The 12220-nt window shown below is 44.9% G+C and overlaps 1 protein-coding gene across 6 annotated transcripts in view; it reads right to left on the minus strand.

The window, feature by feature from the left end:
• Window positions 1-12220, minus strand: part of zmiz1a (zinc finger, MIZ-type containing 1a) — a 110511-nt gene that overhangs the window by 75627 nt on the left and 22664 nt on the right. For all 6 annotated transcript variants that reach the window (XM_085477583.1, XM_085477585.1, XM_085477581.1 and 3 more), the window contains exon 2: window positions 6291-6406. The gene's annotated coding sequence lies outside the window, so the exon portion shown is untranslated. The remainder of the gene's footprint in view (window positions 1-6290; window positions 6407-12220) is intronic.

The following is a 12220-nucleotide window of genomic DNA, read 5'->3' on the forward strand; positions in this document are numbered from 1 at the left end:
TGCGCACACACACGCGTGCTCGCGTACACACTCCACTCCCTCTCTCCTTTTTAGCCAGTGACAGCAGGCACCCAGCGATGACACGAGGAGTGTCTCTGGCAGCCAGTAAGGCAGCACTAAACAGACAGAAATATCTGCTCTGACAGACGGACAGACCATCACCCAGTACGACATGCTTGCAGCTGTCACTGTTCTCACCGCTCCTCTTCCCCAGCCCTCTGGTTTGACTTTGCTTTATGTGATTCTCCCTCCACCCTAAACAGTGCTTCCCTCCTTTTCTCCTTCCTACGGCCATCATGTACGACACTAACGACCCCTCCTACGTTTGAGACACTGCGCTTGGCTCCTGTTGGTTTACGGCAAGAAGAGGAAGAGATAGAGATGATCAAGGGGCGTGAAAGAGGAGCACCCTCTATGAGCTTTGGCCTCCACAGGTTTAGCTCTTTGCTCCTTTCATTCGGTCTTTCTTTTGCTCTTAAGAGTCGTGTGCTTTCACACAAGTATCTGTTCTCAATCTTTCTCTGTCTCTTTAGCTCGCTCTTTCTCAGTAACAGCCGTTCTCAATTAGGAGGGTCAGTGAGCGGAGCGGAGAAATAACTCAGCCTCTGGTATCTGGAGCTGCAAGGACCCGGAGATCAGCAGCAACAAGAAACCACCGCTGAGTCGAAACCTGGGCTGCGGATACATGTTTGCACGGTTGTGCGCGTTGCATAAATCTGCGCTGTGTCAACAGGTTGTCAGTGACCTCTGACTTCCATATTTAAACACACACGAATATGACAGAGCTGCTAATGTTTTGACTGGCACATTCTCCTGGAGTGTGGAGCTCTTCGCCGTTCAATCTAAAGATTCTGGCTTTAAAACAATGGAAAATCATTCGCGCACAGGCAGGCACACCCATGGACCGAGTCTTCGCCCCGTGGAGAGAGCTGCTTTAATTGCTTTGTTTCAATGGTCCCCTCTGAATGGGAGAGGAGCTGGCGGCTGCCGTTTACAAGACACATCTGCAGGTGTTGCATTTCAAACTGAGAAACTCAAGCTGTGAGAAAGAAAACATACGCTAACAATGACAGAAACATAGGAATATTAAGGCAGATTGTCCCTCTGTCTTTTCCTCTCTGTCTCACACACACACACATACACACACACATTGCAGGTGCAGCAATGTTCAGCAGTCCCCTCCAGGCCATTGAGGCACATCTGAGTGATGCCATACTCAAAACTCTCTTTACCTCTGTGTCTCCTTCTATAAAAATACTGACTTTAATGTGAGACAATGTAAAACATAAGACCACACAAAGCCGAGGCACACTATATTTAGGAGGGGCTTGTCAAATTTTCAATGAGGCTCCAGCACTGTGTGATGCTTCCCGGTAAGAATTAAGAGTCTGATCAAAGCCACCTAACGTGGCTTCGGGTTAGGTTGGTGTATGTTTTAGATAACCTCTCCACAGCTGATACACTGCATGAAAAACTACTTTACTTTGTTGCCATACAGCCACTGCACTGCTGCACAGCAGCTTCCCCCCTACAGACTCCAAAGCTCATTTGGAGCATTTTTTCACACTTTTAATTTGAAACCTCGCGGAGCAGTGTCTCTATGAGAATCAGATCTGTTTGTTAGAGCTGGGAGTCGAGTAGTTTGGAGGATCTCGGGTAGCGTGTCTCCTAATTCACTGAAAGAAAGAGCAATCAGCTAAGCTTCAGATGGCACCCAACAGACGACAGATTCAATCTCCTTTCTTCGAGCGTCTCTATTGTGACGTTCCCACATGCTGGTGAGCACGCCGCGTTGCTCACATTACTGATAATCTATGCAAATAGGCCACAGATTGACTAGAATGTATCTAATTGAGAAACATATGTGTCACACTCAAAAATAATAATTCTTACATCTCCCAGTGTGCGTGTGTGTTTATTTCCCCCCCCCCTTTACTTTATTTCTGTCAGCATTCGTTCATTTATGCAGTTACATGTGACTGTGATGTTGGCGTCTTGCCGTTTAAAATGAGGACACGGTGTATCTTTTGTTTGTCGGTACAGCGTTGGGAGTATTCCTCGCTCTCACCTTCTCTCTCTCGTTGTGAACCCTTCTGCGGCATCGCAGGAACGTCCTGGCCATTATGAGAAGCCATTAATGAGTGCGTGGCGTGGCGTGTTGTGATGCGCGGCATATTACAGCCATTCATCAGAGTCAGGAGACACTTGACAGGCGACAGCCAACAGGTTGTGTAATCATATAACACAGCCATGTCAGGCCTGCCACAGCTCCGTGTCCCATTCAGGCCTCTAATGTTGTTTTCCTCTGGGTAATTGACAATACCAGACAGAGAGACCCAGTGATGGATAACATAATGGACCGACAGGCACACAAAGATGGCGGCCCACCGCCAGAGTGATGTCATTTCAATTTATATCTGCTTTTGGAGAAATCTGCAGCAAATTTGTGCTTCTTAAAGCCTTGGTCTGCTTTTCCTTCTTCTTGGGTTTGTAATTACTGAAATGGGGCAGCACAGCGATCTCACGAAAACGAGAACTTCAGCAATGTAGTAGCTCACGCGGCTACTACTACTACTACGGCAATGTACCCTTGACCTTGACCACAGTGTGGTGAAAACCCATTAGGTGATTACTGTGTGCAGGTTTCACTATAATTTGACGGACACTACAGGAGGAATCAGGTGATAAAGAAGGCAAAAAAGGTTATTAATCATCCTGATCATGTTTTGTGATCCGAGATCAAGAAGTTGCTCTCAGTGCAGAACAAATAGATACTTAAATCTCTCATTCCCTCAGCTATTAGATCGCTTAACTCTTGACAGGGGTTATTTAGTTTGACTTCTTTTAATGATTGTTCATTTTAGACACATTTCTTTCTCAATCTATTTATTTTCTTTGGGTTTTTTTAATGAGTTTTACTATTTACTGCTCTTTGCCGACCGACCTCTTTGTTTGACACACCTTGACACTCAACAGTGTTTGTGGTTAAGTGTTTCAGGTTTGTACGTTGTATGTCTATAATTAGGTAGGTTGTGATCAATAAAGTGAGTTGAAAATGGAAAAGTGCCAGTAAAACAACAAATACGACGCTGAACTTGAGCACAGTTTCGGTAATGACTGATTACTGTTACACTTGTAAGTTTGACTGAATCCTGTGCAAGGAGTAGCAATTCTTGTGAACTGACACCAGAGGCCTCGTCATGGCGTGAGCTCAGCCGTCCACATGAGCTAGCAAGAGAATTTCAAAACAGCAGAAATCCCATCCTGAGAGCTTCCTGTTTCATAGTGACTGTTGAGAATGATACGTTAGCAGAATGCTGGTGTTTTAAAGGCAAAGTGAAACGACAGCTGTATTGTTTCATTCCAACCAAGAGTGTGGCTGACTAAACTAAACTAAAATAAAATGTTGGCCTTGTGTGTTTAGAAGCAGGCGTCGAGCTTACGTTTGTTTTTTGTTTGGAAGGAGTTCAGAAGTTCGTGCACTTCCTATCTGGTCGTACCTGTATAAATGCCTGCCTGCTCTGCATACCTGTTTGCGCCCCACCCTTCCTCCTCTGTGTCTGCTTGTCTTCCTCTTTTGCAGGTGCTAAGAGGATCTGCCTAGCTAGGGAGCTCTTACATGCTTTCCCCAAAGGGCAAATACTGCCCTAGATGATTGCTCTTCATCTGTTTAAGCATTTTTTAAAGTATTTGCGTCCTTTCCTACCAAGTTTTCCGTCCCAAAAACCGATTTCCTGAGATCTGCCCAGGACCATCTGATGAGCGCCCTCTAGGTAAAGCGCAGATCGTTTCATTTAAGTGAGACCAGGTGAGAATAACTCCAGGGAGAGCCAGATTATCTAAACCCTGTTATCTAAATATAGAGCTAAAACTCAAAGTGAGCAGTAGTAACACAGAAAGAGTTAGAAAGTCAAAGCTGAAGCAGGAATTCTGTTTGTAAACCACAATGACTGTTTAAAGTGATTGGCCAGAGTCATAAATATGAAAAGCGAGACAAATATCATCTTTATCCATTAAATAAAATCATTAAAACCATTGATCCAAGTTATTGTGGTGATTAGGTCTAAAGATGACAAAGTTAAAGCAATTACAGTGTACCAGCAGGCCATCTGACGCTCAGGAATGTGCGTCTCCTACTCTGCACAACTCCCAGCTTCGTCAGAGAGGAAGAGGTGGCCCTGAGGCTGTGTTAGACATTGTTAAGGATAGCAAGTATCCTCACACAACCTGTTCTGCTCTGTCCCTAAGCTGGAGAAGAGAAGACAATGTTCTCTCTTATCCTCCCACTCTCACCGCTTCATACCTCTGCTTGTTTGTGAAATGCCTCTTGCAGCACAAAATCCAAAAACGGCCAGCTTGTGCGTGTGAAAAATAGGGCGTAAGATGTTAACCACAATGAAACTCACCAGCAAGGATAAAAATAAACACCCCCTGTCTTTTGAATATCATCACTGTCTCCTAAGCTGGAGGTAAAACTCCTTAGAGAATAATAGTTTTGATTAGACTCGCTGTCTGTCATTGTGTCTTCGTCTTGCCTTTCTCTCACCCCTTCACATATAGTCGATGTACAGTATACGCACTCAAAAGAAAAAAGATGGGAAGAAAGGGACAAAACAGAAAAGGCAAGAAAAAAAGAGGAGGGTGTAGGACACTGGATGGCGGAAAAATGAAACACGAATGAAAAAGGAACGCTGAGAATGGGATCATAAATCTGTCACAACAGAATGGGTGAGAGGCCTGGAAGACCTAAAAGGGCTTATGTCATTGTTTTCCAAAAAGCTCTGTTTTCCTTCTTCACATGTACACAGGCCCCGAGCTACGCTGTAACCCTGTGACGCAGAAAATTTCCCCTTTAGTGTGGTCACACACTGAAGGAGTCCACCTAACCGCTGCGAACAAAACGCACTCCTCCTCTCTTCTAAATCTCAGCTTCATCGCCTCACAACGGCCGCATTGTTCGACCTCAACAGTGGCCACGCTGTGCGCCGCTGACGTTAAAAAGGCGTGCAGTTAGAAGCTACGGGGATAAATACTCTTCAGTAAACAGCAACAGTCTGTAACGTGTTTGCAGCAATGATAGGCTTTCTAAACAAATTAAGCCAAAGCGGCTCTACATTACTCATCCTGGCCGGCTGTCTGGCCAAATTCTGTCTCCACTGCACAGTTGTTTGATCAACTGTTTGTGCCGAGTCTATGTGTTAATGTGAGGGAGGGAGAGAGGAAGAACAGATATGAGTCCACGGGCTTGAGCTGAGACGAATAAGGCACGACAGCCGCAGGGAGAAGCAGTGAAACTAGTCTTCCTATACTTTCATGTGTCTGCAGTCGTGTGCTGTCACATTCGGAAGCTCTGTTCTTTCTTTCGCTGTGCATTACTTGTCAATCTGCTGATGGTCGGCGTGTGTGTGTTAAACCTGTCACTTTCTGCACTCTGAAGTCCGTGTCCTAATCGCTTTGGCTGATCCCTGCTAGTCGGGTGTGTACAGTATTTGTGTCGGGCTGGCTATATGTGCACATGAGTGTTTGTGTGCAGGGCAGATGCTCCCAAAGCATAGCCTTTGCTCAGCATTCACACACACACACACACACACACACACACACACACACACACACACACACACACACACACACACACACACACAGTATTAAGGAAGATTACCTTGCACTTTATTTATTTATTTATTTGCTTCCTAAACTGCCCCCACCCAACTCCCAAAGCCCCCCCTCCCCCCAAGTCATTTTTCTTAATCCCTGGTGGAAAAGAAAACGGGAGGCAAATAAAAAGTGTAATATTGGAGCACTACAGACACTACAGACCTACTTTTTAAATGGCTGATAAGTTTTCAGATTTAGGGCAATGAAAAGTGCACCAGACCTTTGAATGGGAGCCACAATAAGGTCCTGGTAAGCTCTTTTAAAGTACAGCGTGCCCTACTATTACTGTTTGTCACTACAAATCTCTTTCGAGCTAGACGGGGTTTTTTTGAAAATCAAAGGTTCTTCAATCATAGCATGTGTTTTTTAATGATTTCTCATTTTGACACTGGCCACAAGCATCATGGTGGGGATTTTATTTTAAAGCAAAGCCTGCACAGCGCCTCATAAACAGCAGCTGCAGACTGCTTCCTTAGCTGCCAGCTCAGGAGTGTCCAGTCAAACCAGCCACATCACTCCCTCACTTTTTCTCTGCGTGCCAAGTCGGCTCCAAGTCAGGGAGAAAAAGGAGGCAGGATTGATTCAACCAATGTGCACAATCGATGAGATGCGGAATGAGAGAAAGATCCGTTTACCTGCGTGAACCTTGACCTCGGTGGTAGTGCCGCTGTGGTCGCCACCCCCTCCCCCGCCCCGCCCGTCATGTATTCCTCACGCAGGGTCCCTCGCTGACCTCTCCTTAAGTGGCGATCTGAAGGGAAAGCGAGACAGAAGAAGAAGGCTGTTACATTTCTTTTAATGGAAAGCCAGTGAGAGCCTGGTTCAGACAGAGGACAAATGTATCACAGAAAACAAAAAAAATGCACCCCGGAGTTGAAAAATGTGTGCGGGAAGCCATGAGGGAGTTTGCTATACTGCCCCATTTACTCTACCTCCTAACCCTGCCGGAGAGCCAATGAACCAATAAACAGCTGCACCACCAATCACACTACCGTGCGTATATACTGCAGCAGCAGTCCTGTGTAAACCCCCCACCACCCCCATCCACGCGACCCCACCACCCCCACCCCTGCTGCACAGGAACAATGTCCTTCCTAAAGGTTATCAGCAGCCTGCTGCTTGGTCAGCCCTCATTCTGAATCCATTACACACAGAGCATCGAGATTCACTGCCTTAATACACCTCTCTTAGTCTCTCCTCACTGCTTCACTGCGCCCTTTACAGGCCGATACAAATCCAGCGTAGGCCCAGAACACACAAATTTACACGGGTTTTGAGATTAGCCTATCAGAACTTTTCCTTTCTGTCTCTGTGATTGGTACAAATTTCATCACCACAGAAGCTGTGATGATGAAACGGAGTACTATGCTAGCCCCTACCCTTGACCACCGATGTCCAAATGCTCCAAAACTGACTTTGTAACTAACCACATCCCCGCCAGCCTCAGCTGTAGTCTGTGTTTGATGTAAAACAGCAAATGTTGCTTAGTATAAAAAGCTAACAGACTAAATCATTTCGGCGTCCTGCAACATTACTGCAATAAAGTTTATAATAACTGACAATAATAGTCCCCCAGGAAGATACACAATCCCCCTACTTCCTCCAGTGTTTCTTCACATGCAATCTGGTCAAGAAGTAGAATAAGTCTAAAAACTGCAGTTTAGAGTCAAAACGTGGACAGCTAAAATCTTGTTAAAAGTCTGGGGATCCAGTTGATTGATTTCTCTTAGATCACTTTTGTTAGTGTCCATATTTTGCAAAAGTTTGAAAACAGAAGTTTTGCTTCAATCAGCAAAAATCAGCACGCTTTGTCCTGGCAGCAGATGTTAGCTGAAGCTATAATAAAAGGAATAAAATGACTGAAATGCATAAAAGATAACACCATGTAAAAAAACAAACAAAAAAAACACCTAAAATCGCTGATACCAATATTGAGAGAACAACAGACATATGGTTGGAAAAGCGGTGGTCACTACCATCCATATTTCCTGTCTCTCTTTACTATTCCCATCAATAAAGACATAAAATCCATGTGATGCAATGGCAGGCACCTCATACATCACAGCACCTGCTCGTTCATTTATTCCATGATGGGAAGGGAACATACTGAAGACTATAATGTGAGAAGGGGGTGGGGTGGGTGCTGATTTTGGACAGAGTCCAACAAAGAAGAGGACAGGGCAGAGAAGAAAGCCATAAATACGCAGGGAGGCGAGCAGGTGTTCGAGAAATATGATTTGCGGGGGTCTACATAGCACGCGGTGCTGACAGGTAAGCCTATTAGGTTGCTATTACCCAGCTATAACATGCACCAGTGTTTAAAGGTGATGGGTTTAAGAGAGAGTTATACATTTATTTTTAAAAATGCAGCAACTACATCATTACTGAGCTGGTTTCACATTGATTTAATTCACTGCATCGCCTTTTTTTGTTTTTTCCGAGCTGACATAATTCGGCAGCCGTGAAAGAAATACGTGTTTCGCTTCGCTTGTTGAATAAAAAACAAGCAAACAAACAACAGCAAGCTTGTTTTATTGCAGTAGATGTTAGGTCTGATTCGACTTTAGAGAGCTACACCAGGTTTTTCTCTTTTTTTTCTCTCATATTCTGAAAACGACATTAGCCTTCACATCCAAAAGAGTGCAAGAGAGAGCTAAACACTGAGATGGCAGTGCATTTCTGCGCATTGAAAACTGCCAGGGAGCAATCAGTGAAGAATGCAAACGTTTATAAGAAACCCAATGCACTAGAACATGGAGATCTGCAATCGAATTTCACTTGAAATACTGCACGAGAGACACAAGACTGCGAGAAAATTGCTACCACTTGAGCAGCACACTACAGATGGTGTTGAGAGCAACACAGCACATAGCAATGTGTTCTTTAATAACGTGGTGAATATTGCAGTGAAAAGCTGAGTAGCTTCTGCAGACTCCTGCTTTTTTTTCCCCTTTCCTGTCAGAAGTGTGAACTCTTTCATCCAGGATATAAGAGGCTGCGGTAAAATCCTCAAAGAGACTAATCGCGTTAAATGAGGTTTGTGTCTGTATCCATGACTTCTGAGTGTGCATGTGTGGGATGTCAGGGGCTGGAGTGAGGGAAGTTGTAGGTGCCTGTGAGCGACTACAAATTCTTGTCACCTTTGAATCTAAACTCTGTCCTGTCTCCGCTCGAGTCAGCCGTCTCCTGTTTTCACTTGGTTAATGCTTCAGTCCTGGTAACTGTATCAGTTGATCGGGGTGTACATTTATGGAGACTAGGGCTGCACGATTAATCGTTAGAAAATCGCGATCTCGATTCATACTTATGTGCGATCTCATTTCCAAATGACAATGATTAAAAAAAAAAAAGAAAGAAAGAAAAGACGACGACGATTGTACCGCATTTTGATCCGGGACGTAATCTGCATGAAAACAAGCGCTCACTCTTCCTGCTCAACAAATGACAAGGGCGGAGCCTTATACCACGTGATACAGAAGCTGTGCCGTGTGATGCTAAAATTAGCAGGGAAAAAAACAACGGAGAGCACGTCAGGGATGACGAGAAAGTGACAGGAGAAAATCCGTCCCGGTCAACCACCCAAACATCAATAACGGGAACCTTATACAGCGCTTCCCTATACACGTCGAACTCCCGCAGGCACAATGAAATTACGGAGGCTATCACTTATCACCTGACCAAAGATATGGCTCCCATCAACACTGTGCAAAACGAGGGATTTAGGAAAATGATCAACACCCTAGACAAACGCTACACAGTGCCGTCCCGCAACTATTTTTCTATTGTTGCACTACCTGCTCTATACACGCAGCGTCGAGCAACGGTGGAGACGGAATTTCAAGCAGTACAACATTTTGCGGCAACAACATAACGTGAGACATTTGTTGTTTTTATGTTTATTTATTGTTTTTATGTTCAGTCTCAACTGTTACGAAGTTGATGTGCAGTTAATAAGTGCAATAAATATTTACACTGGAAAAGAAAATCGTGAGAGAATCGAATTATGCAAAATCGTGCAGCCCTAACGGAGACACGAATACATTTTCTTTGGTCTTAAAAGTGATTCAGTTTCTGAAGATGACAAAGCCTAAGTTTGCCTTTTAAAAGCCTTTAACACCACCACATTTACTTTGGCTTTCTGGAGGGGAATCCTCGCCTCAAGTGGCCGCTCGTACAGTTCAGCTCATACAGACGCATTCATACAGAAGCATGTGCACAAGCACGCACACATATGCTATGCATCGAAATAAAAGCAAACCTCATCTTCCTTAAAACAGCCAGGGCTGTCCCTGGGTGTCTTAACACAACTCATCAACTGTTAAACCAGAGAGAGAGGCAGAGCAGTAAAAATCAATGCCCCCAGCACTGCAAACAGCAGTCAATTATGTTAGTTGGAAGAGGAAAGAGCGAGAATTTGCAGCAGTGTCTGGAGAGGTAAGGAGAAAGAAATGGGAGGAATCCAAGGAAGGAAGGAAGGAAGGCAGGAAAGAGAAAGTCCAGCTTAAGCTAAAAGCAGCAGGCTAATATATGTAATTGATTACCTCTATGCAAATAGAAGAACTTTAAAAAACCACCGACTGCAATTTAAAGCAGGAGCAGAGGCTCTGAAAATCGATTGACGCCATGAGCGAGAGAAGCCATTTTCCTCTAGCCAAGATAAAACACTTTACTACGAGCTGTCAGATACTTATCAGGAGGAAATTAGCAGAGGAATACCATTTTCCCAAACAAACAGGTCAAGTGTTTCTCCTCTTTTGAGTGGCCTGTCTCACGCTTTCACCGTCTCCCGCTCTGATATCATCATCTGTTATTTCCTCCTGTTTAAATGCCAACAGTAAGGGAGCCAGGGCTGTATTTCATTCAAACAGATCATTTGTAATAAAAGAGGGGGGGGGGAAGCCCCACACAGGCAGGCCTTGTGCACCGGCAGTAGCTGTCTGTTGTTTGAAACAGAGAGGATGAGGTCTCCGGTTTTGCCTCAACTCCCGGGAGCGACCCCAAAGCCTGCCAGCACCCGCACGCACTCGCTGACGCAAGTCCGTCCTCAATCTACGAGCCCGATCTCACCAAAACAATATCTGAGTTTCTGGCCTGCAGTCGGTGTTACTGGCTGAAAAAAAAGGAGAGAAAACAAGAAAGAAAGAAAACAGACAGAGAACAGAGCACAAAGAGATGTCGAGGCAGGCAGCAGCCCACACAAGGCAACTTTGGTGGAGAGAGAGAAGAGGCCAGCTCGGCGTCAACATCAACACCGGTTCTGCAGTCACTGCTCAGCAGGTAATTATGATAACAACGTGTTCCCTAGGCGGCCTCTCTCTGATTTAGTTTCCAAGCACTTACCCTTCCTAAAATCTCCCCCCTGATAACATCTGATATGATTACAAAGTCGAGATCCCTTTCAAAGAGCGCCCACTTATGTGCCTTTAATTTGGTGTACACTAACTTTCCCTCTCGTGACTACTCATTGAAGCTTCTCATCTTATTGTGTACACCTAGTTAAGATGTTGCACCCTTTGGATTGTCATAACATTTCGGAAAATGCAGTGACATAAACAAACCTCACCTACCGACACCATCCGTTACAGAGTGCGCCACTTGCTTTCTATTACCTTCCACTGTAAACATAGCTTTGCCGCATGGGGAAATACGCCATTTCATTGTGTCTGTTAACATCCAGTTTTAGCAGTGGGAATTCGGCCCTGAATGGAATCAACCGAGCTGACCCTGTGATTACCTCTGCGGTGCGGCATTTTCCTTGGCTGTCATCACAGCCGACCCTTTAAACGGCCAGAGCTGCTCTGCAACAGAGGCTAGGCTGTTGACATACTGAAGACATTTAAGATAATCCCGGAGATGTCTCTGTGATTTCCAAGATTACATCTTCAAAGGGGAAATGCGCCCGGCTGCCTGTACTTGAAGGGGAGAGAGATGCGGAGGGCTCTTGTTCTGAAGGAGGGGGTGGAATAGCTCAAGAATGCAATCATGGTTTTGGAGTGGAATAAGGCCTGTCCTGGCTAGCTAAGCTGGCAGGAGGGTGAGAGGATAGGAGGGGAGCGTGGCGAAGGAGAATCAAACCTGAGAGAGAAAACACACTTGTCGGAAGGGGACAAAACACAGCGGGGCTGAGACAGAAGTCTCACCTGTGCGACCAGACCTGGGCCTGCCTTGTCAAGTTGTCAAGTTGAGATTAAATAGTTATTCACTTCCTCCACATGAATCAACTTTTCTTGCCTAAGAAAACAGACCTAAATGCTTCAAAGTGTATACTTTTATATTTGATTGTGTCATAATGCTGAGGTAGAAATCAAAGCTTCTCAAACCTGAAGGATACGGTCGTTGCTAACCAGGTTTGGGACAAAATATTGCTCTGGTAGCAATTTTCTACTCAAGCACTTTATACCAAATGCCTCATACTCAGATGAACACACTAGAAAGCAACTTGGGGTTCTGCCCAACGATTTGGAGCAGTCAGGGATCGAACCACCACCAACTCCTGAGGTACAGACACCCTTAATATGGCTGTGATATACCGATATATGCTCACGCTTCCTCTTGTGATATGTGT

The sequence above is a fragment of the Copadichromis virginalis genome, linkage group LG13 (genome assembly GCF_057382275.1).
Source record: "Copadichromis virginalis isolate Kocher_CV1m ecotype Utaka linkage group LG13, C_Virginalis_male_GT1.1, whole genome shotgun sequence".
In the NCBI taxonomy this organism is placed as follows: Eukaryota; Metazoa; Chordata; class Actinopteri; order Cichliformes; family Cichlidae; genus Copadichromis; species Copadichromis virginalis.